Source organism: Mastomys coucha, unplaced genomic scaffold (assembly GCF_008632895.1).
Source record: "Mastomys coucha isolate ucsf_1 unplaced genomic scaffold, UCSF_Mcou_1 pScaffold18, whole genome shotgun sequence".
NCBI lineage: Eukaryota > Metazoa > Chordata > Mammalia > Rodentia > Muridae > Mastomys > Mastomys coucha.
The window spans coordinates 66,247,129-66,272,843 of NW_022196900.1; the positions used below are offsets into that span (position 1 = coordinate 66,247,129).

The following is a 25,715-nucleotide window of genomic DNA, read 5'->3' on the forward strand; positions in this document are numbered from 1 at the left end:
GGCCTTGCTTTGCCTCCCTGCAGTCCCTGCATGCTGCTTGGCTCTTTGCCACTGGTACTGCGTGTTGTACTAGAGTGCAGAGGAAGGCTCTGGCCAGAGCTTTTCTTGTAGAGCTAGTACAGTTTTGTGTGCTACCAGCTGTTTTTTTCTCATAATCGTTTCTCCTGTCTGGAAACTGGAGGCTCTGGGAGAGAGACTGGCAGATGCTCACTCCTGAGATGGTTTTCTGGAGCTTGTCTCCAGCTTAACACTTCCTTCAAAGCTACTCACCAAGGGTAGCTGCTGGAAATGAAGTGCGCAAGGCAGTATGAGTTCACCTCAGAATGGGGGTGTGGCAGAGAGGGGCCAGTGGAATGGCATGGGCAAGAACAGATCTTAAATAGTACTGGCTGGTTGATATGTCTTCTGGGTAGCTGTGTGCCCTGCACTACAGGCAGGAGACATCTCCCCCAAAGGTTTTTCTTCTACTTCTGGACTGTTTTGGGCATTGCCACTCCTATGAGTACTTCTTGAGTCTGTCTGGCCTGGGCACAGGCAGGCAGACCAGTGGAGACAGTGATGGGCAGCATGTGGGATCTCTGACATGCTGGTAGGCTGCAGGACAAGGGGCTGGGTCATGCTGCCACCAGCTACCTCTCCCCAGGACAGGTTTCGTGCTTCCTGTCCCTAGTGTGTCTGGCTTCCTGCATACCTGAGTTGCTTTTGTGCTGAGGATGTTGTCTTCTCACAAAATGACAGAATAAAGGAAGTGTTTTAAAGTCAGCTTCTGCCTTATTGACCAGTTTGCACCCTGATTCCTGAAGCTGGACAGAGTGGGGTTGACACTTCAGACTTTTCATCCCCCTTATGTTTCTAGCACACCAGGGCAGGTGAGTGTGGCTCTCCTTTGCATTTGCCCTGCCCTGGATGTGGAAGAAGGGGACAAGGCAAGTGTGGTACAGGCTCACTTCTGAATCTTGGTCTTCTTACCTTATGAAGTGGAAGCCATGATGCTCACAGCTGGAACTGGATGACTGGCGGTGGTATCACTCTACACAGTGAGTGCTGTCAGTAATCTCAGAAACCAGGTAGGAAACAGGTACCTTTCATGTGTTGCTAAAGAGAATATTAATAAAAATGGGCTTTCCCATGTAATGGTGCATAGCCACATCTCAGAGCTGATGCCCCGTTGTGAGTGGCCATGAGACTCAGGCCTCTTGCCTACCTGGTTGCTCTATTCCCTAGCTCTGGTAGGTTGCCTCCTGAGTGTCTGCTCAGCTCCGACTTCTGTGGGAGCTCCTCAGTTCCATGGCTGTTTGTGCCCTCTGTCAACTTTTCTGATGAACTCACTGGGTATGAACACTGGGCAACTTTGGAGCAGCCTGCCCCTCCTCCAGCAGAGTTGTCGGACATTCTTGTGGGTAGCAGGAGGATGGGGGTTTTGCTGAGCTGGACATTGAGAGGCCTTACTGGTTTTCCAAACAATCCTCTTGTGAGTCCTCATAGTCTCCTCTCACCCTGCAGAGGCTGCATTTGTTAGACCCCCCTCCCCCCACCCCCGAGCCCTCTAACTAGAATCATGGAGGAGGGTTCGTTTCTCTGCAAACAAGGAAACTGAGTCCTGGGCAGGGAAGAGGTTACCTTGACTGACAGAAAGGGGCCCCAGAAGCTGTTCAGAATTTCTCCTCAGCCTCAGCAGCATACTGGTGAGGTCTCACCTTGCTCCCAAGGCCGTTGCCATTAGCAACCTACTTCCCCTGTTGGTTCTGGGGGCCTTGAGGGGAAGAGGAGGTATGGTGGTTGAGTGCAGGCTGGTGACACTGGGAGGGAGGACTGACCAAGCCCCATGGAGCTCTCAGGGTAAATAAAGCCTGTTGGTTTCTAGTAATCGTTCCCAGTCACAGGTAAACCCTAGACAGGAACATTGTAATATATGTGCATGTATCCTGACTCCCTGTTACACCACAGGACAGAAATGGAAGAAGAAAAACAAAGGGAAAAAGGTCGGCTAGGCAGTGTGTCTGCGGGAGACATTCCAACTTGACTTTTTGTGTTAAGCCAGTAGTTCTTTAGTTTGGTGAGTCAGTTTACCTATTTCTAAAGGGGTGGTAATGGAAGAGGTGCCCATAAGCTGCCCAGAGATGCTCAGAGGTCCGATCCCCTTGAGGCCTCAGTCACATGGTTACTGTTCGTCAGGTTCTGTTAGAGTTTATCAGAACACGGAGAATGAAATGATGATTGTGCTGAGTCTTGTCTGCAGGTAGTAACAGTGGACAGTTGTCAGCAATGGAGGGAACACAGGCTGAAGGTGAAAGTGCTCAGACTTGAGCGCAGGGTGTCTTCCTGGGTGGATGTAGGGCGTGTTTTAGCTGCTCCCAGTGAAGGAGTGGGAAAGAGCAAAAGAGAAGAGACCATTTCTGAGGCCGGGAGCTTTGATAGTGGCTGGCTTTAGAGGCTCCCAGCGCTGTACGTTTGAAGCAGTGAATTCCGAGTAACTAACCTGCAAAGTGTTTGGTACTGAGAACTCAGCCACAGAGAAGTGAGGTTCTACTGGCCTCACTGCCCAGTGGACCCAGTTTTGAGAGCCAGACTCTAGAGACCAGTGCTGGTTGTTGGGGGTAGAGTTGATGACCTCTTTTTGCCTCAGGTTTCTTACCTGTGTGTGACATGAATGTATGAACTCCACATGCCCATGTCTGTGAAACACAGTGCTGATCTTGAGTGCAGCTGGCTCTGTGGTATATTAGTGCTTTGGGTTGTGGGGTAACTGCTCACCCCCGCTTCTTTTACCAGGTAGTGATTATATGTAGAAAGGTGTTGGTGCTTAAGGCAGCTACTCCCCTGTCTGCATTCTGCCTTACTTTTGGAAGCCAGGAGCTTTTCAGACTTAGATACAGTGTGGGCATATTGCCACCACACACAAGTGTGTGCCCAGCACCAGTGAGCAGGGCTTGTTTTCATTGTTGAGTCTTATCTTTCAGTATGAATATTTACTATTGAAGGTCCCCTCTTCAGCCCTTGCCTTAGAATTGGAAGCAACTTAAAAGGGGAGAAAATGCATCCGGAGTTACTTGTTGGCAGGCAAGATAAACCACCACATGGGGTGTGCCACAAAACAGAAAGCCACCAGAGGCTGCCCCACAGGTCAAAAATTAGGGCCTAAAATGGCCCCAGGCTAGTCAGGGCACCCTGAGGTAGCCTTCCAGTCATGTGGGTGAGGTCCAAGACAGGAGTGAGTTGGTGGTGTCTGCACTTACTGTGGCCTCTGCTGGATGCGCTGCTATGCCGATATCTTTGGAACCTAGGCTTAGCTCTGGACAGAACCTGGAAGTTTGCAGAGTAGAAATGGTGGCCTGAGGAGGTGATAGAAAAGATCGCCTGCAGACCCTTTGCCAGTTGGCATGATCCCTGTGGGTGGCATCCCTGGCATCAGTGACATCAACTTTGTCCCTGTCCCTCCAATACCCAGAACAAGTGGTTGGCCATGTCATGACATCTAGGAAGCCCGTTTGGCGGTATTTGAGAGTTCAGTTGTCGGGGTTGTGTTGTGTAGACATTGTGCTGAGAAAGATTAGAAAGAACTACTGAAGACATGGGATATTCACCTTTGTCCCTAATGACAGGACAGGAAACCCAAGTTCTTGTCCAGTTCTGTGTTATGAGAGCTGAGGGCCTCTCAACCCCACACTAGGCTAATTCTTGGTGATCTGGAAACCTCTCTTGGCTTGTGTCATGCCTCAGGGCCACTTTTGTGGAGAAGGACTATAGTCCTTAGATATAATAGCCCGTGCGCTGGGCACTTTATACAGTGGTCTCCTGTATACAAGCTCATTGGCACTACCCTCCAGTAGTCCTGGGGCAATGAGAGACAAGGCTTATTACCTTGTTTTGTGGATGAAAAGGCAAATGGCTTTAGTGTCTTTCCAAGTCCCATGTCCATGTATAGTTTATGGTGAAGCTCAGAGTAAAAAAATCCTATCTCAAGGCTAGTCAAGGTGTACAGGGCAGATGGTAAATGCTTGGCACACTCTGGAGCACCCCCCTGGTTTGAGTCAGATGCTGCAAGCTGATCTAGTAACTCTTTGCCTGCCAACCTTGGGTTCAGAAATTTTCAGTATTTCATTTAATCATTATCATTCAAACAACATGCTTATTCTACATGGGTCCATTGTCATGGATGTCCCATGGTGGGCTGGAAGTGGGCTAGGGGTGTGTACCCCCTTTTCCACTTGTTTGGATTTCTAGGTAAGGGAAAGTTGGCTGTTGCTGGGAATGGAATTTAGTTGGAAGACCTGTACCTGCCTGGCAGAGACAGTCTTACTAACTTCCAGGAAGGCCCCAGAGACTCTTAGGAGGCTGCACAGTGTTTGAGGGAAGGAGGACTGTTTGATTTGGAGGGCCAGATGGTGATCCAGAAGGGCGAGGGAGGGAGGGAGGTGGGAGGGGGGAAGGACAGGAGCAGCAAGACTTGCTTGAACCTTGCTGGTCGAAAGAAGTGAACATGAAACACCCTCCTGACACCTTGAGCTCCACTTTGCATATAGGTTTCCCTTGGGACATCCCCAAAATGGCTCTTTTTTTGTTTGTTTGTTCATTTTTTCGAGACAGGGTTTCTCTGTGTAGCTCTGGCTGTCCTGGAACTCACTCTGTAGACCAGGCTGGCCTCGAACTTAGAAATCCGCCTGCCTCTGCCTCCCAAGTGCTGGGATTAAAGGTGTGCGCCATCACCGCCCAACATGCCTGCCCTTTTTTCATCATTTAACTTTTTGAAAATCAACTCGTTTCTTGCTGTCAGCTTACACATTAGTTTTCTTGACCTTGGATCTCAAGGTGCTTCTCATCTGTTCACCTGGCTGCCTGTCCCTCATTCATAAAGTCGTGGTCATCTGACTTCACGCTTACAGGATGTCCTCTCTAGTCATTCCTGCTTTGACCCAAGGAGCTGCTGGCAGAAGTTCAGCTGCCCTGAATTTGAGAAGAACTGTTGTACTTGAAATACAGATGTGAGGGCGGTCCACTGTAACAGCAAGGAGGGACCCTATATGATGTGGGCTTCAGTCGCTGTTACAGCGAGGAGGGACCCTATATGATATGGGCTTCAGTTGCTGTAACAGCGAGGAGGGGCCCTATATGATGTGGGCTTCAGTCGCTGTAACAGCGAGGAGGGACCCTATATGATGTGGGCTTCAGTCGCTGCTGTTTCTTTTGTAGCAGAACCTTTTCTTTAAACCTAGTCTTAAAGGGAAGCCCAAATAATAAAATAAAATGGACTGCTGTGAGTTAGGGCAATCAGGGACTCCTGCCAGCAAGCCGCTCTTCTTCACGTGTCCCCTTGTGCACCTGTTTCTGGGAGGGTTCACCTTTGAGGGAGCACTGTTTAAGATTCCTCTGATTGGGCTAGGACTGTGACTCAGCACTAGGGCACTTGCCTAGCATGTGCAAAGCTGGGTTCTGTCGTAAAAAATAGCAACAAAGATATTCTTGATTCAGTCGGATCTCTAGTGTGGGGATCCTGGCTAAGGAGGCAGTGGCTTATATGACTAAGGGACCCAGGCCTTCTCTTTATACTGGAGTGCTTTTTGGACCCATTTCAGGAGTTCTAAGAAATGGGAGAAGTTCCTGTTCATTGGGATGTGCTGCAGAGCCCATTAGAGGGCTGGGATCAGGCATGTTTGGACAATCAGCAAGAGCCTCTAGCTTGCTAGACTGCTGGCCTTCATGTCTGAGCACTCCTAAAGCTTCTAGAATGTTCCACCATCATCATTCTTTTGACCTTCTGACTTGCTTCACTGGGCACCTGGTGTCAAGGGGCTCCTGTGTGCTCCTATGTCAGTCAGTGTTTTCCATATTTTAGTGATCCTTGGTACCCTGCTGGCAGCACCACAGCTCACCATTCTGTAACTTGTTTTCTGGTCTTCCAATTGAGCTGCTTGGTAGTTTGACTATCTGCAAGTTTCTTTTGTTACAAGTAGCACATAGGCATGGTGGTACTCTTAGATGTGGCACTCTTAGGTCTTGTTCTTAGAAGTGCAAGTCTGAGCTAGTTGAGTTCTTCAAGAGGACTAGAGTTCAGTTCTCAGCACTCATTGGGCAACTCAGAAGTGCTTGGAACTTTAGCTCCTGGGGATCTGATGTCCTCTTTTGGCTGCACACACAAACACATGTACTGTGCATGTCCATTAGAACATCTTTAACATTGTATTGTTCCTTATAGAGCAGAAAGGGACAGGACCAGCTATAGAGGCAGCTTTGCCCCAGATAGAAGTCAGCCCTGGAAGACCAGAAGAGAGGCCCGCTGCTGTTTGCTGTGCTGCCTTCTCTGGCTGGTCTGGCTCCAGAGAGCTGGGCATTGCCTGTGTCACTTCTGTACTCACTCCAGTAGCAGGCCCTATGGGGACTTACTACATATTAATTGATTAGATATAGATGCTTTCCCTGTGTACATGCTTCGTAGCTGAGACCTGTTTATTTGAATGTATTTTGTGTTGATGGAGCCTTGAAAGATGGCACAGATTGGACTTTAGAGACAGTGGGGCATCAGGGACTTGGCTCACAAAGAGGCGTCTATCTCCGCTGTTAGCGCCTGAGTATTGCTGACCTCTTTTATGACTGATGTCTCAGAAGGAGGTGTAAGGGAAAGTAGTTAGGGGCCAGAGTGGTTGCAGGATTTATTTCCCTTTCTTCTGCCCGTGTTACTGGTTTTGGAGGAGGGCTGACTTTGGGTATAGATAATGTTTATCATCTGAAACTGAGTTGATCGGGTGGCAGAGGAGGGCAGTCCACTGCTGGCCTCTCAGAACCTTCCATGCCGTTTTAAAAGATCCCTAGGAAAGCCTGTAAGATGTAAGTGGCGTCATGGATCCCTTTTGGGCACAGAGTTGAGGCACTAGAATAGTATCGTGATAAGTGAACATTGTCTTTCTGCGTCAAGGGAGGGGATGCCCATGAGACTGAGCACAGGTTTGTCCCGACACAAGGCTGCTGCTTACCACGGTGATGATGTCATGGCCCAGGATGTGGAACAAATGAGGGTTTGGAGAGAGTTCCCATGACCCTTCCCATGTTGCAGTACTCTGCCTTCAGAATGGTTTGGGCAGGGATGATGAAATACCTACAAACCCAGAATAAGCTGCAGGGGCATCCAAGAGAGGATTGCTGGGCTTGGGGCTCCAAGGCTCTGGGGAAGCAGATAATCCAAGGAGGAAGTGCCTTCCAAGGAGGGGGGAGACCTTCATAGACTACTTCACAGTGTTCTGAGTGCTCTGTAAACAAATTTTATCTCACACCAGTGACTCTGAAGTTGAAACTGGGATTAGTATCTCAGGTGAGTGAACAAGCAGAGTGGCCAAGCAGTGCTCCCACACAGTCCCACGGCTAGGATGTGTCCCATGCAGGATTTGAATACAGACAGACTCTCCTAGTAAGAGGTGTCAGAGGGCTGAGAGCTGCTAAGGTGTCCACCCTCCTGCTCTCCTATGGGCAGCTCATAAGCCAGTGTTCTGCTGTTCAGTTCCCCACTGGGTGCTTTTCACTGCAGTCCTGAAATGGTACCCTTACTGGTATTTTGGTTACTGCTTTCTTGAGGTTGATATAAGAAACCTGAACCCCTGATGCATCTCCTTAGGAAACACACACTGGCATGACACACTGGCAAACCTATGGCATGACTGAGCATGTCTTTACCCCTGCCCTCTGGTACCTGGACGGCCCGGGGCCTTTTGACATGTGTGATGTCCTAACTTCACTGTGTGGTACAATAGAGCCTCTGTGGATGTGCCAACTAATTAATTTTAACTTTGCAATGCTGCCTCATCTCCATACACTGTTCATGTTGCTCGAGGTCTTCCTGGAGCGTGCATGGAAGCTCTCTGGTGCCATTCATTGCTGGAATGTAGCAAACATCCGACCCTCTTGCCCCCTTCCCACCTGCATACCCTTAGCCTGATTTTCTAACACTGTTTCTAGGAAGTGTTGGGTACTCCTTTTGGGAGAGATCTTAATTACTAGAGGATTTAAATTTAGCACAAACCCCACCAGTTTGGACTCCTCAAAGGTAGGGTTGTGTGAAACCTGAAAAGATGACATTGCCAGCAACTGGTAAAATGAAGCTGCTTAGTCTTGTATTGCCAGGTTCACCTTCAGTGTCGAGAAGGACGTGACATGCCTGGGCAGGGAGGCGGGTGGGACTTGTAAGGAGCAGGAATTTTCTCTGTGTGCAGAAGGGGTATGGGTAAAAGGCAGTTAGCCTGTGTTTTTGAGTATTAATTTGGGTAGACCATCATAGCTTCCCTCTCCTTTCCTCATTTTCCACATTTTTGATGTGAACCTTGGGCTAAGCGTTATGCTTGTGGGATTTATTGCCTGTTTCTTTGTCTTCTTGCTGAGTTTTTGTTTTATTTTATCTAATAACATACGGGATTTGAAGACAGCTGGTACCTTACCCTTTAGCAGGATACTCCCTCTGCTTTGGGCCTCAGTTTTTCCATCTATGAAGTGGAGGTGCTGAACTCTAGCAGTTTTTATTTTTTGAAATACCCCATTTACATATGGCCTTTGTAATAGTGTGCTCTACTGTAGAGTGTGGGTTATGAGTTTTTGTTTGTTTGTTTGTTTGTTTTTTTGGTTTTTCGAGACAGGGTTTCTCTGTATAACCCTGGCTGTCCTGGAACTCACTCTGTAGACCAGGCTGGCCTCGAACTCAGAAATCCACCTGCCTCTGCCTCCCAAGTGCTGGATTAAAGGTGTGCACCACCACCGCCCCGGCGGGTTATGAGACTGTTACCGTGGGCAGTGTGGTCTTGAAGTTCAGCCCTCCCACTGAAACAGAATCAGTCACAGATGATGTGGACATAAATGCATATGTCTGTCCCAGATCAAGCTAACTTACAAGTGCTGCATTTAAGCCGGGCGTGGTGGCGCACGCCTTTAATCCCAGCACTTGGGAGGCAGAGGCAGGTGGATTTCTGAGTTCGAAGCCAGCCTGGTCTACAGAGTGAGCTCCAGGGCTATACAGAGAAACCCTGTCTCGAAAAACCAAAAAAAAAAAAAAAAAACAAAACACAAGTGCTGCATTTAACCTGTGCGTCTTAGTTTGGAATCCTTACTCTCTTTGGCTACTGCAGAGAAATATTGGTTTTTCACACTGCTGCGGGCTCTGCTCACAGTTAGCCTGTGTGGCAGAAATCCTATTTGAAATAGGACAGCACCTGAACCATGAACTCTTGCCATGAGTCTGCACCACACTTGTACGTGTCTTCTGGCAGTTGGAAGGTGTCTTGTCCAGCACTCCCCAGGGAGTGTAAGTCACCCAGCTCCTGGAGTGCTGTCACATTTGGGAAATCCCATTTGGAGTCTGGGTAAGACACTCCCTACAGTGCACGTCTAAGTGGGAGAAGGGAGGCAGACATGGTGACTTCAGGGATTTTGTCTTCTATTTGTATTCTATTAAGTAATTGTGGCCCAGAGGATTTTTTTCAGGGATAACAGTGTTGCATTCTTGTGTCCTCTCATATGACATCCCCATCCCCTTCTTGATTTTTATGATGATGTTTGGTTGAGGGTCAGAAAGGACTGGCAGTGGAGGGAGAGGCAGGGAGGAGCTAAAGAATAAAAGAAAGACAAATGTGGCTACCCTTTTTAGTTTTTGTAGTTTTCTTTTTCTTAAATTTATTTTCCTTTCAGTGTGCATTGGTGTTTTGCCTGCATATATGTCTATGTGAGGGTTTCGGAGCCTCTGGAACTGGAGTCATAGACAGTTTTGAGCTGCTGTGTGGGTGCTGGGATCTAAACCTGGGTCCTTTGGAAGAGCAACTGGTGCTCTGAACTGCTGAGCGCCTCTCCAGCCCTTCCTTTCTCTTTTGTAACTTTGCCCATAGCGACATCAGATGGTTCATTTAGTACTGCTCCTCTCAGTTCTTTGAACTGGGCTACTTTCTGCCAGGTGGAGACATGTTGATTACTCACAGACTGCAGGCTGTGTGGTTCTTCTCCTCCTGAGCTGCTGGCAGTCGAGGGAAAGCTTGTTCCTATTTCTCAGATTGGTAAATAGGGCACTTTGCCGTACTAGATAGAAAATGTATATGCTGTTCATACAGATTGAAGTGTGCCTCAAAGACTATACCTGACTTAGCAGAGGTGCTGTGCTGGAGTGGACCTTGAAGGTCTGGTGCCCAGACTGAAGGTGGTGAGGATTTCAGCCCTCTCTGTCTAGGCCATTGTCTGGGCAGGCCAGCCATTGGCTTTCAGACCGTTCATTTTCTCTCCTGCCCCTTCCGTTTTGTTGTGGCCCTGAGGGAAAACGAAGCTTTATAAACATGGTAGGGAGGCCCTTATTGGGGAGAACTGAGGGGATAGACCATTGAAGCAAGACTAGCCCCTAGGGCAGCCTGCATGTGGCTCAGTTGCTCAGACAAATGTTTGGACAGCTTAAGAAGATAAACTAAAACTTAAGTAAATAAAACCAGCTACCTGGTTATGAAGAAAAAGTCAGGTATGGGGCCTTCTGTTTCCTGAGGTTTTTAAAAGCTTTGGAGCTCACAGGGAGTTTCCCTCGGCCTTCTTCACAGCTTCCCTCCCTGGACTGCAGTTCTGCACCTGTGTGAGGACACCAGAAGGAGCTGAGGTGGGGTGCGGGCTTCTGCCTTCTGGGGTAGCCTAGCTTGAGCTCATACTCCTCCCCCCATTTCATTGTCTGTCAGTTCACAGGACAAGCCCAGGTAGTCCCTACCCTGCTAGACCATTTCCCAGATGAAGAGAATAGAGTAGCAGAGGAAGTGACCCAGGGACGTTTGCTCTGTTCCACAGGGTCAGAATAGTACTATGAATGAGGCCATATTGTTCTTTTGAAACAGTTTCTCTATGTAGCACAGGCTGGCCTTGAACTTTCTGCCTTCCTACCTCAGCTTCCAGAGTGTTAGAATGACTGGGGTGCACAGATGCACCCTATTGCTGTGTGCTAACTGACACCCTAGTTGGTGCTGTGACTGTCCGTGCTGGCACCCGCTGTTGCCCATGAGCTTTGGGTGTGGGGTGAAGAAATGAATGTGTGGTGGGCAGGGGGAGGGAGGGCCTCTCTCTGGATGTGGTGAGGCTGTGCTTATTTATGATTCCTGTGCTTGTACTTACTATGGAGGTGGAAGTGGTCAGTGATAGGGCTAAAGACAGTCGAGATGCAGATACCAGGCTGGGAAGGAGGAGGTGTGAGTCAGGTAGGAAATCTCTGCTAGGTTTTTGGCCTCTTTGCCTAGTCAGCTCTCTCCTTCAGGATCCCTCTCTTTATTGAGGCAGTGAGATTGGAGTGCTGAGGTAGAAAGGTGAGGGTCTTACCAGTCAGGCAGAGTTTGGGGAGATGGCTTTTACCTGTGAATGGTAATGTAGTTGTTGCCTGCTGCCGGCATTCTGGAACTGGAGCCCAAAATATCTGTAGTGTTTTGAAAGGCCACTTATCTTGATTTTGGTCACTGCTGCTTATAGGTACTCTGTTGCCACACACCGCTGATTACAGTCTCCCTTGTTTAGCTGGGCCTCCAAGAGGGAGGAGAGCTGCCTCATTCCGTGAGAACAGGCTCTGCACCTCCTCTTCAAGCCACTTAGTCCCAACCCAAAGGTTCTTCCCAAATCCCTCCTCATAGGCGGGGGTGGGTGTGGTGGAGTGCAGTGTTTCTCTGCTTGCCCTACACCTCAATGACTGACATCCCACTTCAGCCTCACTTTGTCACCTGTATGGTTCAGTTGTCTAGACCTTCCCTCCTCCCCCCCCCCTTTTCAAACCCCTCTCTGTTCAGTTTCCTGAGAAGGGTAAAACCCTTGTGAATTGTACTGTCAAAATCTACACCTTTACATGGCAGGAGAACAGATTCCTTTTGTGAGATTTTCAGAGTTTCACAGTTAGCACTTCTCCTTACCAATGCTGTGGTAGGGTTTATATTCATTCTGCCAAGGTAGCTGAGGCATGGCCCCCATTTTGCAGATGAGGAAGTTGAGGCTGAAAGATGGTAGGTATAGTTCAGTAACTTTCCCAAGAGCACACGGATTTTTACATAGCTCCACACTGCCTTCTAGCTTCTGCCCTGTGGAAACACCTAGGCTCAGGCAGTCTTGTATAGATTAGAGCCATTCCCAGGGTTTTTGGATGATTACTCTGAATTCCATGGTATTGCTGTTTTATAGCTGAGAAAAGATGGTCTCAAGGGACAAATGACTTGGCCAGGGTCATACAGTGAATTTTTTGGCAGGATTCATTTCAAGATATTTGCTGAGCAGAGTGGGGACTAGCTATCTGTTTCTGTATGTATATCTTTCTCACTTGCCTGGGATAAAGTGGTGGACAGAACATAAATACCCCTAGTGGTGTGGACTCTAGATGAAGCTTCTATATTCTCGTGCTTTAACTTTCCTCACTAGGCTTCTACATAGCTTGTATTTTACCGTGGGTTTAAACACTACAAAGGAAATTTAGTGCAGTATTTTGAGTTGAATACAGAGTAATAGATAAATTAGTTTTGGGAAAAGAAGTTAACAAAAAAATTGAGTCTAAAATTGAGACTGAGTTTAGGGAGGTGACTCAATGTCAAAAGAGCTTGAAGGAGCTTTGAGTCCCCAGCACCCACATAAAAAGCCAGGCATGATTGCATATGCCTGCAACGGTAGCACCTGGAGGCAGAGACAGGTGGGTTCCAGTTTACTGATAAACTAGCCAGTGAGCTCAGGTTAAGTGTGAGATACTGTCTCAAGGTGAAAGACGGAGAGCCACAGAGTATCAGAGTGTGTTACAAGAAACCATGCAGTGCCCTCCCCCAGCTTTTGCATTAGCATGCATGGGCATGTGTGCACATATACAAACACACACAATCCTCCCACGGGGTTTTCTGATGGTCCAGTCTGGCCTTGAACTCTTGACCCTGGAACTTGTAAGTGCTGTGATGACTAGTGTTTGCCATACTGCCTTGCCCTATTCTTTGTTCAGCTGTTCTTTGAGCATGTGTGATATGCTGGTCATGCTTTGGTTGAGAGGATTCTGCAAACCTGAGGGGATGGCAGTTCCCCTGAGTTACACTGACTCTCAGTAACAGTGGGAGGCTCAGATTCACTCCTTTGTGATTGGTCTGATTTTCTCCTAGGCTGTGTGGTAAGAGTTATCTAATCACAGGGCACTGTCTTCTTAGCTTGCTAGGCTGGGTGACACTGCCAGGAAACACCAATATGGCAAGACCTTCCAAAGCTGCAGTGGCAACCTGCTGCATTTCCCGTGCAGTCCACTCTGAAGCTCTGCAGGACCGAAGTACCTAAACATTGGAGTTTCCAAACAATGGGGCCTTTCTTACTAACCCAGCATCTCAGTCACCACCTGCAGCTTTTGCCACAAAAGAGTGACCTCTGCAGCCTGGAAGAAGGGGGTGGGGCTTGACGAAGGATGCCAGAGAGGCCTGGTGTTTATAAAAAGCTCTCTGAGGTCAGTGAGAGGCAGGCAAAAATCCTTTCCATGCCCCTCCTTAGGAATCCTGGACTTTTTTTTTTTTTTTTTTTTTTTAAGAAGAAAGGCTATTTTAGAACATGAAGGCTCAAATGTTCTCCTTTATATCCCCTCATCTGCATGTTATCAATTGATCACCTTTAAAGGCCTTTCTGAGTCAGAGAGTTTGTCTCTGGCTCTGATTCCCACTGCAGCCCCTGCTTTGTCCCTGCTTTGTCCCACTTGGAAGCCTGTCTGAGGTACTTCCACCATCAAGTGGACAGAGCACTCCCTGCAGCTGCTTTCTGGGTGGTGAATATCATCCCAACTCACACAGGTTTCTGTTCTTGCCACAGAAGGCCTTCCTCCACGCTCACCAGTGGGTTCCCAACCCAGATAGCCTCAGTTCTGCCTTGGATGGGATCTTGCTGGGTTTTGCTTTGTTATTCTGAAAATGTAGTTTCCAAAACTGACCCCTAGCGCCCACTCTCTGGCCTGGTGCCCTTGAAGTGTCTGCAGTTGGCAAGAGGGAGAAGTACGGTGGAGCGGAAGATGCTTCATCAGGAGCTGGCAGTGATCCGCTTTGCTCTGTGGTAGGTATTAACTGTGTTCCCAGGTCTGTTTCCTGCTCCCAAATGCCAACATCCCTGCCTCTTAAGTGAGGTTTAACTTAATCCCCAACCTTACCTAAATGTTACTTCTATTATTATTCAGAGCTGTGGGCAGAATTTCCCTGCAGCACTGAGAGCCAAGAGGCTGTCAGTGGGGATGCAGATGCAGCAGCTGCCTGCTCAGCTCAGCTCTGCCTGCAGCCCTCTCCGAAGCAACCATCCAGCCAGGGTGGCTCCAGGCTGCTAAGGTTGGGGTCACTAATGTGTCTTTAGAGGTTAGACAGGAAACCCTTCATTCACCAGCCGAGAAACTGAGGCCTAGGGCATGGGGGCAGACCTTTCTCCCTTTCCTGTCTCAGAGTTACCAGAGTAACCAGGCTTCTTGTGCTAGAGCTCTCTCTGCCTTAGAGAGAGACCATAGTCTCTCAGAAGTGGTCTGCATAGAAGCTCTGAAACTGTCATTACTTTGCCTGGGCCAGGTGGGCACCCTTGAGCTCAAGGCCACTGTATGCAGATGGAGCCAGTTGTCAGAGTCTCTGTCCAGTAAGATGCTCCCTAAGGGTAGACAAGTGATGAGTCTTCATTCTGGTGTTTACAGTGTCTGGCATATAGTAAGTGCTCAGCGAGGATTTGTTCAATGAGCCAAAGGATTTGGATCATAAGACCTAACAAAGGATAAGCTTGGTGGTAACCCACCTATCTGGTGGGTTAAAGAAAACAAAAAACAAAACAAAAAACCTAACTCTCTTTTTTTTAAAAATAAACCCCAAAGACATTCTTAGAGCTCCTCCTCCCTTAGGACTGATCACCCCCATTCCTGGATGGCATACTCTCTGTTTTGCCTTGAGGGGAGTCCCTCCTTGAAAGCTGCCTCTTGGTGTCTGACAGCCAACTCGCTGAGTTCATGGCTGAGAATCCTGCTAAAGTGGTCCCTTCCTATCCCGGGGAGGGAGGGACATGTCTTTCCTTCGCCTTTCCCCTCCCCCTTCTTAACTTGATGGAATGATCTGCAGGGAAGGGCTGGGTAATGGTGGATCTTCTGATGTATCATCCCTTGTCCAGGTGCACTGCCTGCCTTTTTACCATCAAGGAGGACATTAGCATCTTAATTCACTGGATTGGATTTTGTCCCAGGTGTCCGTCTGTATGGAACCCAGAGGCTGGCTGGAGGATGAGGTACAGGGTTGCTAAGCATCCTGGTCCTGAACCTTCCTCAAGAGAGAAGTGAGCTTGTTGCAGCAGATCCCATCCCCACAGTTAAGGCAAGTCCTGCTTTCTGAGTATGGTGTAGACATGTAGTAGCCCAGTGTGTCAGCCACACTGAGAAGACTTGGGCAAGTCTCCTCTCAGACACAGACTAAACTATAGTCCTGGGCTGCCAGCCACTCTCCTGCGTTTTGTTCCTTATCTTTTCTGATCTTTCTCTTACTGGGAGCTCAGTTCTTCTCTTTCCTAGGGACCATTTGGTCCACTGGCTCAACCACAGGCCTGACTCCATTCTTGGAGTGATAGTGAGGCTGTGGGACATCTTCTCCCTTCGTCCGTTTGTGAACTTTCTCCCTTCAAATAGGAGGAGTTGAGGAAGTCCTTGTATAATTGGTTCTTTGGAGACCTATGAACAAATTGTGGATGTGGGTAGAGGAAGGCTGCCCTGCTGTGGAGGAGGGCGTGGCTGGGTGCTTAGGCGCTTGGGCACTGTGGGGGGGGATGCTGAGGATGACTTGAAGATGTTGTGGAATGCAGGAGGATAGGCATGTGGCTATGGCAATACCACAGCATGGCTTCACGTTGGAATGGGTGTCACTATGCCCAGGCTCTGTCTGTGGAGTGGGAGCTCCTTCGAGGAGACTGGGGGCTTGTTTGGCAGCCGGCGCCTATCAGACAACTGGAAAGTGCCAGTGCTTATGGGCCATCTGTCCCCTGCGCCTAACTCAGTCACCTTCTGCTTACCACAGAAGGGCCAGGCACTTCCACCGCACAAGGGCGAGGCGCCTGCTGGGAGGGGCAGACAGCTTTCCATTTTGCTTTTGTTTAGTTCCATCAACCTTGTAGCTCCTGGTGCTTTGGTGTTGCCAGGTGTGTGGAGAATTTAGAGGCTGCTGTTAGCCAGCCTTTTGGTGGAGAGCTGGTGGGAGAAAAAGGTGGATGTGTAAGCATCTGTTCACTCTCGCTGTTTGTTTGCCCAACTGTGGACTGTGGTCCTTGCCTGGCTGCCTGCCGTTTTCTCATTCTCTTGCATTAATTGTAGGAGTAGAGCCAAAGCAGGCCAGCACTTGGGATTTGGGTTGTGCTGTGCACCACCCTCTTCCAGCTACTTAACGGGTTAAAAATTATGGGGAAGTTCAGTCGACACTTGCAAGATATGGTTGCCGTAGCAACAGGCCTTCTAATCTGGTAGGTGACCCGAGAGACTGGAGAAGATGTAGGGGTTGGTTTGGCATTTCATCATTTCATGAGGCAGCCTCTCCAGCTGGTTTCTTTGCTGAGCTAAAGCTTGCTGTTCCTGCCGCCAGAATTGCTGGCACATTCCAAAACAACAGTTCGGATGGTGTGAGCAGTGTTCATGGGGGTTGGCCAGGCTCCGTGGAAGAGAAGCAGCTCTGGGGAGGAGAGCCTTTGTGTGGGACAGCCCTCCATACAAAGAGCTGGCTTGGACAGTGGGCGTGTCTGGCTCACTCTCCCTATCCACTAGCCCCTTGAAACAGGACGTCCAGTAAATGAATGTGTTTTTCGTGTGTGTTTATGTCTATGCTGGTATGTATACATGTGTGTACATGTCTGGAGACCAGAGGACAGCCTTGAGTGTTGTCTTCAGAGCTTTTAATTCCTTACTAGAGTCAGGATCTGGCTCACCAGTTCGTCACTTGGGGGCTCAGTCAGGGTAATCTGGCTTGTCAGCAGTCCGCAGGGACTCCTGTCTCTTTGCCTCTCTGGTATTGGGATCACATGTGAACATCACCAGACCAACACTTTCGGATGAGTTCTGGGGCTTAAACTTATGTTTACTGACTGAAATATCTCCCTAGATCCTGAATCCCATTTTATGTTTTTGTTTTGTAATTGCCCTGAGAGGGACTAGCTCTTTAAGGAAACTTGAAAAGTCTTCCTCTAGTTTGCCAAGAATCTCCTTAAATTTGGGGGCTTGTTTGACATGGAGAAGGTCCCAGTTGTCATGTTTGTGTTCTGGCCTCATCTTCTTGTGTCACCTCTAGATGGGTTTGTCCAGATAGTTGGTTCTCTAGGGTCCATGAGGTTCCTCATGTCTGGCAGGTACTGGTCCAGCAGTGCCAGACAGAGTGGCTGCTTCCTACCATTCTCTCATAGACATCTGTAGCATGTTGCAGGCACAACAGAGAGGAGGCAGTACTGGCCTGAGCCTCCCCAGTTCAAGAACTTTGAGACCAAAGGCCGGAGGAGAGAGCCGCCCACCCTACTCCACCTCTGTGCTTTAGGACTGTGTCAGGGGAGCCAGGAGTCTCGGCCTTGGGAAGGCCGTTTGTGGGGCCTTCAGACTCCAGGGCCCAGTGTGTCTTACGTTGTCTGGAGTTAGTGGGTGTTGTGCTCTGTGGTGGGGACATCTTATTCAAGTTATGTGGGTCTGAGTGTTTTCATTGTTAATCATCCTCTGGTCTGGAGAAGGGAAAATGGCAGAGGAGTTACCTGTGTTGATTATTTTGGAGCTGCTAAGATGGTGGCTCTTAAATCTTAAAGCTCTTAAATTCAACAGTGCTGTCATGGGAGGTGCCATATGGTCAGGAAACTGGGCGAGAACTGGACCCACAAGAGACCAGCCACCATATTGTCTTCATCATGAGACTTAAGATAGGATGGAGGTGAAACCTGACAGGAAGTGAGGTGATCCAGAGAGACCTGTCTGACAGGAAGTGAGGTGACCCAGGGAGACTGTGTCTGACAAAGGTTCTAAACAGTTTGTAGAGAAGCATGGCTCTGTTCCAGTGTCATTTGAAGAAGCCATCTCCTCTGTAGGTCAGGAAGTCTGGACCCTTTGTCCAGATAGTTTCTCTGTAGAAGTGGAACTATATCCTGTCCCTCACATCCTTGGGCATTATGTGCTAGTTCTGCCATGTTGGTGTTTGCTCCTTTCTGTGCCCCGAGTTCTACCTAGCCCAGGGCTGTGCAGACTGAGGTGCCTCATGCCAAAGTTTGTCCTTTTGTAGTTGGGGACCACGTTGCCCCCCTCACTCTCCAGAGCCATCTGGGAGGTGAATTTATCCCATGGCTAGTAGAGTAGGTAGTAAATAGAGGAATGTGCTGAGCCAGGCAGGTTGGGTCAAGAACCTTCCGAAGCATGGTCACACCCACATGAACATTCACGGGGACTTTTTGCCACAATTGGGTGTGGTCCCATGAGGGCTCACAGAGGACCCAGTCAGGTTTTTGAGCCTCCCTCCTGGAATGCCCACTGTTCCTTTCTGTCAGCTTGCACTGCCCTAGACCTATCTTCCTGTAAACATTCCATATTTTAAGAGGAACATGAAATGACGAAAGATTGGTTTGTGGCATGGCCTTGCTGAGTAGCCCAGGCTGGACTTAAATTTACAGTCTCGCTGGTGTGCTCAGGATTGCAAGCACATTGCGACCGATGCCCAGCTAAAATTGTTTTTAAAGTTAATCTCTACTTAGATTATTACAGTGTTGCTCTTGAGGTCCATTACTGAGCTTCAGCTGCTCATAGGTGTGACCGGAGTGATTTATAACCTTTCTGAGTATAACTACAGATGCTTTCTCAGAGGCCAGTGGTCCCTCTGTCATTCAGCCTGGTATTTGTGTGCAGTTTTACTCAATTATTACACTAATGTGGGCCACTGTTGCTTTGCTCCCCTCAGGAGAACCAAAGGAACTGTATGTTCTATATACACTCATTAGAGTAGCAGGGAGAGGGTGGGAGGGTGGCCCAGTGGTGCAGTACTATTTGATGTGCATGAGGATGGGTTCCAACTTCAGCACTGGAAGTCTCAGGAAGAAGTCACCTGTCAGTCCAGTGCCAAGGCTCGGTTTGTGCAGATAGATTCATGAATATTTTCCTCTTTTCAACTTTTTCCATGGAGCTCTATTCAGAATGTTCCCATGATAAAACATGATCTAGAGCTGGAGAGAGCGCAGTAGTTGCAAGCGTACACTGCTCTTGCAGAGGACCTGAATTTGGTGTTCAGCACCATATCAGGTAGGCCACAGTAGCCTGTAACTCTCAGCTTCAGGGGATCCTGTGTTACTGACCTCTGTGCATGTGAGGACCAGGGCACACCCCTGCCTCCACACACTGAAAGTAAAACAAATATTTAATAACAGATAACCCTGCAGCGCCTGAGAAGCCACGGAGGCTCGGTTTCTGTTTCCAGACTCTGAGATTTTCCTTGGTGAGTGACTTTTGGAAAGTCTCTGTGTGGGGTGCTTTTGCCGATCCCAGGCTGCTGGAAGAGTTCTTGCAGCTCAGCATCCTGGGCCTGGGCATCCAGACTTGAACAAGACTCTTTGTGTCTAAGGAGTTAGTGATTGGAGTGCTAATGAATCAATTAGAAAATTACTTGCTGCTGAGATCCTTAGCCAAACTGGGGCTGCTCGAGAGCCTGACAAGCCATCTGAAGGCCGTTCACGGATAAATCTTTCTTGGCCATGGCCCTCGTAAATTGCACCACAGCCTTTCTTGGTCCTGTTAATCACTTGAGCAAAGCAGGACTTCTGCTTTGTCAGGCTGCCTTGTGTCTGGCACAGGTTTCTAGCTTGTGTCTCCATTTGTCTCAGAATTGGTGAGGAAGGCCGTCTCAGTTCTGTATAACAGCCTTAGTGTGGAATTACCCAGAAGCACTCTGGTGTCCTTTTCTTTGTCCCCACAGCTGCAGCAGGAAGATGTCCATCTTTATGAGAGGCAGCAGTGGGCTCAGAAAGTGCATGCAGCCTGTGCTCAGGCCATCTCCTTAAGGCAGGATTGGAGCCTACAGACATGTCAAACAGCCCTGTGCTGTAGGCCTTTCTAAATGGAATCCATTGTTCTGCTTAGGGGGGTCTTCACAGTCCCAGGTTGGGAGTTGCAGGTGAGGAATAGCCTGGTGAGGTGGGAGTGGTAAAGGTGATTTTGGTTAAATACCTGGGGTTATGGTTTGGTGCAGTTTAACTTGGGGCAGACTGTTGGAATGACAGCCAGCAGCTGAAACTCCAGCACTTAGTGTGACTCATTGCAGGGCACCAGCTGGATGCTTGAGCTTGGGGTGTGGGGAAGGGTGAAAAGATTGAAATTGTTATGAATCTCAACTGAGGTAAGGGCCAGCTTTGAAAAAGGCAATTGCAAAAATAATGATTTTGGTGTATTTCTCTGGTTCTACACCAGTGTGCTGCTGGCTGGACATGGTGTGGTCTCCCGACCTCCACAGCTCTGAAATGTGTTTAACTGATACCTTTACCAGTTCTTGCCTGGAAAAGCCAGCATGCTTGTCTGCGGCTGGAGCCTGAGGCAGCTTTTTGCTAGGCTCCTCATTTAATTTGGATTCATGGGGTGATAGACTGGAATTCTTTACTTTCTGGCTTTTTCACCCTCTCTGGGACCACACTATTTTAGGACCTCAGATTCTCTTTATTTTATTTTATTTTTTTTAAAAAGGGGTCTCTGTTGTTCTAGAATTCATTATTTAGCTCAGGTTGGCCTCAAACTTGTGGTAGTCTTCCTGTTGGGATTATTGGCATGAGCCACCATGCCTCGCTAGATTTTGCACTTTTGTTCCCAAGATGGTCTGGGTGTCTAGTAGGTCCGTTTTTGCATATTCGGCTGTGGAGCCCTTGGGTACCTGAAGGACGTGTGTGTGTGTGTGTGTGTGTGTGTGTGTGTGTGTGTGTGTGTGTGTGTGTGTGTGTGTGTGTGTGTGTGTGTGTGTGTGTGTGTGTGTGTAAGTCTGACATGACTGCTGAGGCACCCTGATGTTAGGCTATGGACTTTGAGTGTGGCAGGGGATGGAAAATGGAGGCACAGGTGACGGTAATCCAGCACAGGTAGGACAAAGTGTAAAATCTCCAGCCCTCCATCTGTCCAGCCAGCTCCTTGGCCTGTCCATGCTGACTTGGCCCTATCAAGTTCCAGTATTGGAAGTCCAAAATAAATAAGCCTAGCTCCTGGACGGAAGCAGGCTGGCTTTCTCTCTGTGGAAGCTCAAAGTATGACAACTGTGTGGGTAGGCAGCACCAGGTGATCCCCTGCGTGGCAGGCTGTTGTAGTGAGGCTCCAGTAGAACTTCTAGCAGGGCGTGGGAGTCACCTATATGTGGTTGGCTGTGGACAGGGAAAGGGGTGTATCTTCTTCACTCTTGTCTGTCTCCTTGACCTTCAAGTTCCTTTTTGGACCTTTTCCATGTGTTTCTGTTGACTTTCCCAATTACCATTTACCTATCTACCCTTTCCACATTCTCTGTGATTTGACCTTAGAATTGTTTTAGATTCTTCTTGGCTGTTTTCAGCTGGCAGGCTAGGGGCCAGAGTACCACCTGGTAAAGTTGACTTCCTTATTGTGCTCTGGATGGCACTTGGTCTCTCTTTGGCCTGTCCCTGGTGGACCATCAAGGTTGGTTGCATTGTGGTAGCACCATCATTTTGGGTCATGTATTTTTGAAGTGGGAATAGTGCAGAGGAAGAGGGCAGTTGATGGGTGGGTGAGAGAGTTGTGAGATCTACCTATTTCCACAATTGCGCTAACAAAAGAACCATAAAGTGAAGACTGAAAGTCTAAGATCAAGGACCAGTAGGGCCATGTACTCTCTAAGGGCCTAGGGAGTCTGTTCCATGACTTTCTCTTCTACTGGTGGTATTGGCAGTCTTTGACATTCTTTGGCCCATGTCACTCCAGTCTCTGCTTCTCATGACTTGGCACATGTCTGTGGTGCCCACATTTTCTCATTGGAGTAGAATATGACCATCCAGTATAACCGCACACTAGCTTGATTATACCTGCAAAGGACCTATCTATAGACAGGTTCATGTTCTTAGGTACCTCGATGCAGGGAGACGTTGGACATGTTTGTTTGTTTGCTTTTTGCAGGGTGTGGAATGGGGTGAGAACACAAGCCAACCTTCCCAGAGGTCTGTAACCTCAGAGGAGTGTTTAAATTACTGCCGTAAGGGACCTTAAAGTTGTACTTGCCATGGTCACAGTCTGGTCTCAGCCAGCAATAGGAGTGAGACATCACCTGGCATTTGGGGTGAGAAGTTATTTCTAGAGATTTTTAAAGAAAGCATAAAGAGAATGTTTGTGCATGTACTGGGAGATGGCCTTAGAAAGTGGGTGGGTTTGCCTTCCTTCCGACCCTGTTAATTTTGAGACTACTTGGCTTCCTTTTCTTCTTAAAGAAGGATGATGGGGAAGGTGGCTCTTCCCTATAGGAAGGCAGGAGGACTCTGATGGTTTGGCCAGTGTTTGTGGTCTGTCCCAGGCAGCTTTTGTTGGAAGGGCAAATGCTGTACAGTGTCAATACGGATGTGTTTTTGCTGTGGAAAAAACATGAAGAACAAGGTGTGTGTTAGCTGGGGCCAGCCAGCTTTCTTCCCTCATGTAAATTTCCCAATGCACAGAACCCAGATGAAACTTCTTAGAACCTTGCAGGCTGTCTGTTCCAGAAGAGCACACTCGGATGACAGGAGTGGAGTAGAGAGGTATTTGTAGCTTTTCAGTTGGTGAAACCAACATAGTGTAAATAGGAAATCTGGATTATATGTGTCCTCAACACACTATAGCCGAAAACCACACATGCCACATGAACTTTCCCACCGTGTGCCTGTAAACTCGAGAGCCCTGTCTTGCCGGTGGCGGGACTTGGGCAGGGAGGAACCTTGTTTCCTCTCTCGTTTATTCATCATGTCTCTGCTATTGCAACCATACAAAACAGGAGAAGAAATGAATTGCTATTGTCTTTGTGCTTTCTCTCCTTTTACAAGACCATCCCCGAATTTGTGAGGAGGAGTCCACTGGCCAGAGTACATCTTTATGCTTGTAACAGAGCAACTCCTGCAGGATCCAGGAAGCCTCTTGAGCATACTTGACTCTCTCTGCCTTTCTGGGAGTGGCGTCTGTCACATTTTGGACAGAAGCATTGTTATCTCAAGAGTGGCAGATGCAGTCCATTCGCAGTCTTAGAGTTTACTGCCCATTCCCATAGTATGTGTGGATGTATGCTCTTAGTAAAAGAAGATAGATGATAAAGTAACCACTGCACCCCAGGCCTTCATAACCAAAGACAGTAGTGCTGTTCATACCACATCCTTCCTTCCATAGGGTCCAGTCAGATGTGTTTCTCAGCCACTGGGCCTCTTTTTTTCTGCACTTGCCCAGTCTCCTGCCTCCGGTCTTCCTTTCTTTCTAGTCTTGAGCTGACTCTCTGCTGAGATAGCCCACTTTGCTGAGCTGCATGTTGGGAACTTCCTGTGAGGCCTGCCCAGACAGTTCACTCCCTCTCAAAGCCAGAGGATCTTGGTGATGAATGTGACCACTATCTTTCCTTTGGAGTGAGGAGGTGAGGTGTAATCCTTGCTCAGAGCCCCAGAGTCTAGGCTTTATGTGGGAGGCATCGAGGTATGTTTGTCAAACCAGTAAGGTGGTAGGCTTCAGCTTCTAACCTTTATGTATCCTTCCTTTGCCTCCCTCCACACACATACTGCCCACTAGCATGTACAAATAACAGAACACCAGGGATTTGGTTTGGAGACTCTTCCAAGCCCTTCCCTAGAGGGCCTCCCAGAGGCAGATCAGTTCCCCAAACCTGGCCTGCTTGCATGGCCTCCTGGAGTCTTTCAGTGGGACTAGGAAGAAAGGAATCCACAGTTGTAAAGATGACGGTTACTGTGTCTGCTGTACTCCTGAACTCTGCCGTTCATCTTCTTCACTGTGACCCAATGAGGGAGAGTTTCTGCCATGAACCCCACCCCACCCCCCACCCCCCAGAAAGAGAAAGAAGGGAAAAAAAATATTCACCATGACTTTTATAGACCAGCAAATGAAGGTTTGGAAAAGGTAATATGTCTGGCTAGAGCCAGGACTGGAACCCAAACACCATGGGTGGCTTCAGAATGTGTGGCCGATGCCTAGCAGGGCAGACTGTACCCTGCTGCAGCCTTGCAAGTGTGGACGGTTAGCACCATTTCCTCCCCCAGGCTTGCACCTGCTCCGTGTCTCCTGAGGAGCCTCCAGGCTCCTGGAAGAGAGTGCAGGTCCACCACTCTGCAAAATGTGTGAAATCCTGTTCCTGAGCCGGCCGGGTTCTCTGAGTGTCCCGGCTGGCTCGTTTGCTAGTCACGAAACATGATCCATACACTGTATTTTAGGATTCCCCATCTGTCAGTGTCGAGAGGTTGCCCCCTGAGGGGGGATGGAGGAGCCACAATACTCCATGATGGGGTAAGGGCCTGGGCATACTGGAAAGTGGGAGATACAGGTCAGGTCTCCACATGCATGGGATGTGCCAAGTCACTTTCCGTATGATGTTGCTCCTTCTGTCAGATAAACTGCCATGCAGGGCGTGGGGAAGGGAGTAGTGTTCTTTTTCAGCCAGGTTCAAGGCTGTTCAGGGACTGAACAATCCGTGTCTAGGCTGTCTGGAATCCTCTACTGGTTGTTATGGGAGGGAAAGTGGCCTGGGAGCCACAGAAACAGAGGCAGGAGCCCTCCTAGGCCCACTCAAGGATGCTGTTTGCCTGGTCCCCACCTGTCCCTCTGGCCTCTGCTGGTATCAGTGAGAGAGGTGAAGGGCCATTGATCCACCCTCTCCTCTTGGGGAGGCCACAGCACATTCAAGGCTTTCTTTTTAAAAATGTATTAACTTGACCGTAAGTAGGCCCCAGTTTAAAAATAAGTAAAAGAGGCTAAACAAGGGAGTTTGGGGCGGGGGCAGGGATAGAGACGTGAAGGGCACAAGAGGGCTCTTTTCTCAGGTGCCTTTAAGCTTCACAAGGGGGTTCTAGGGCCCCTGTGGCCCTGCTTCCCTTCCCTTGGATCTTGTTTTTCTTTGGCTTAGTCTGTACAATTGGAATCTCTTAAACCTTAACCCAAATGCCCTCCCAGAGTGTAGTGACAGTGTGCCCTGAAAGCCTGCCTTGTTAGCCCTGCTAGGGTACCCTGGCCACCCTCCTTGTCCCCCACTGTTTCTCAAGAGTCCTAGGCTCCAGTCTTTGCACATGGAGCTCTCCACAGTGGGCTTACCTGCTTCTCAGGTCTCACTGGGAACAGTTCTTAAGCAGCTGGCTTTCTTCTGGCTGGGTCATGCTTCCTTTTCTTGCCTGTAGTTTCACTAGTGTGGAGGCTAAACTCAGGGTAGACCTGTCCTCCTGTCTTAGGGTATCTCTTGCTGCTACGAAACACCATGACTGAGGCAGCTTGGGGAGGAGGGGGTGTATGTGTATATTTGTCCTACACTTCCATAGCACTGTTCACCCACAAAGGAAGGCAGGACAGGAACATCAAGGCAGCAGCTGATGAAAGAGATCACGGAGTGGTGCTTGCAATCGCCCTTCATGGCCTCCTCAGCTGCTTTCTTAGAGAACCAAGCACCACCAGCCCAGGGATGGCACCATCCCACAGTGGGCGGGACCCTCCCCAATCAATCACTAGTTAATAAAATGCTCTACAGGCAGATCTTATGGAGGTATTTTCTCAATTGAGGTTTTCTCCTTTCAGACAACTCTAG

The 25,715-nt window shown here is 48.7% G+C and overlaps 1 protein-coding gene and 1 long non-coding RNA gene across 9 annotated transcripts in view; one reads left to right on the plus strand and one right to left on the minus strand.

The window, feature by feature from the left end:
- Ssbp3 (single stranded DNA binding protein 3) overlaps window positions 1–25,715 on the plus strand; it is a 140,561-nt gene that overhangs the window by 29,649 nt on the left and 85,197 nt on the right. The gene's annotated exons all lie outside the window — the stretch shown is intronic.
- On the minus strand, window positions 11,320–25,326 carry LOC116096345. The gene is made up of 3 exons (XR_004120960.1): window positions 25,232–25,326; window positions 11,883–11,962; window positions 11,320–11,337 (listed from the first exon to the last, which is right to left on the minus strand). It is a non-coding gene; the product is annotated as an uncharacterized LOC116096345 (long non-coding RNA).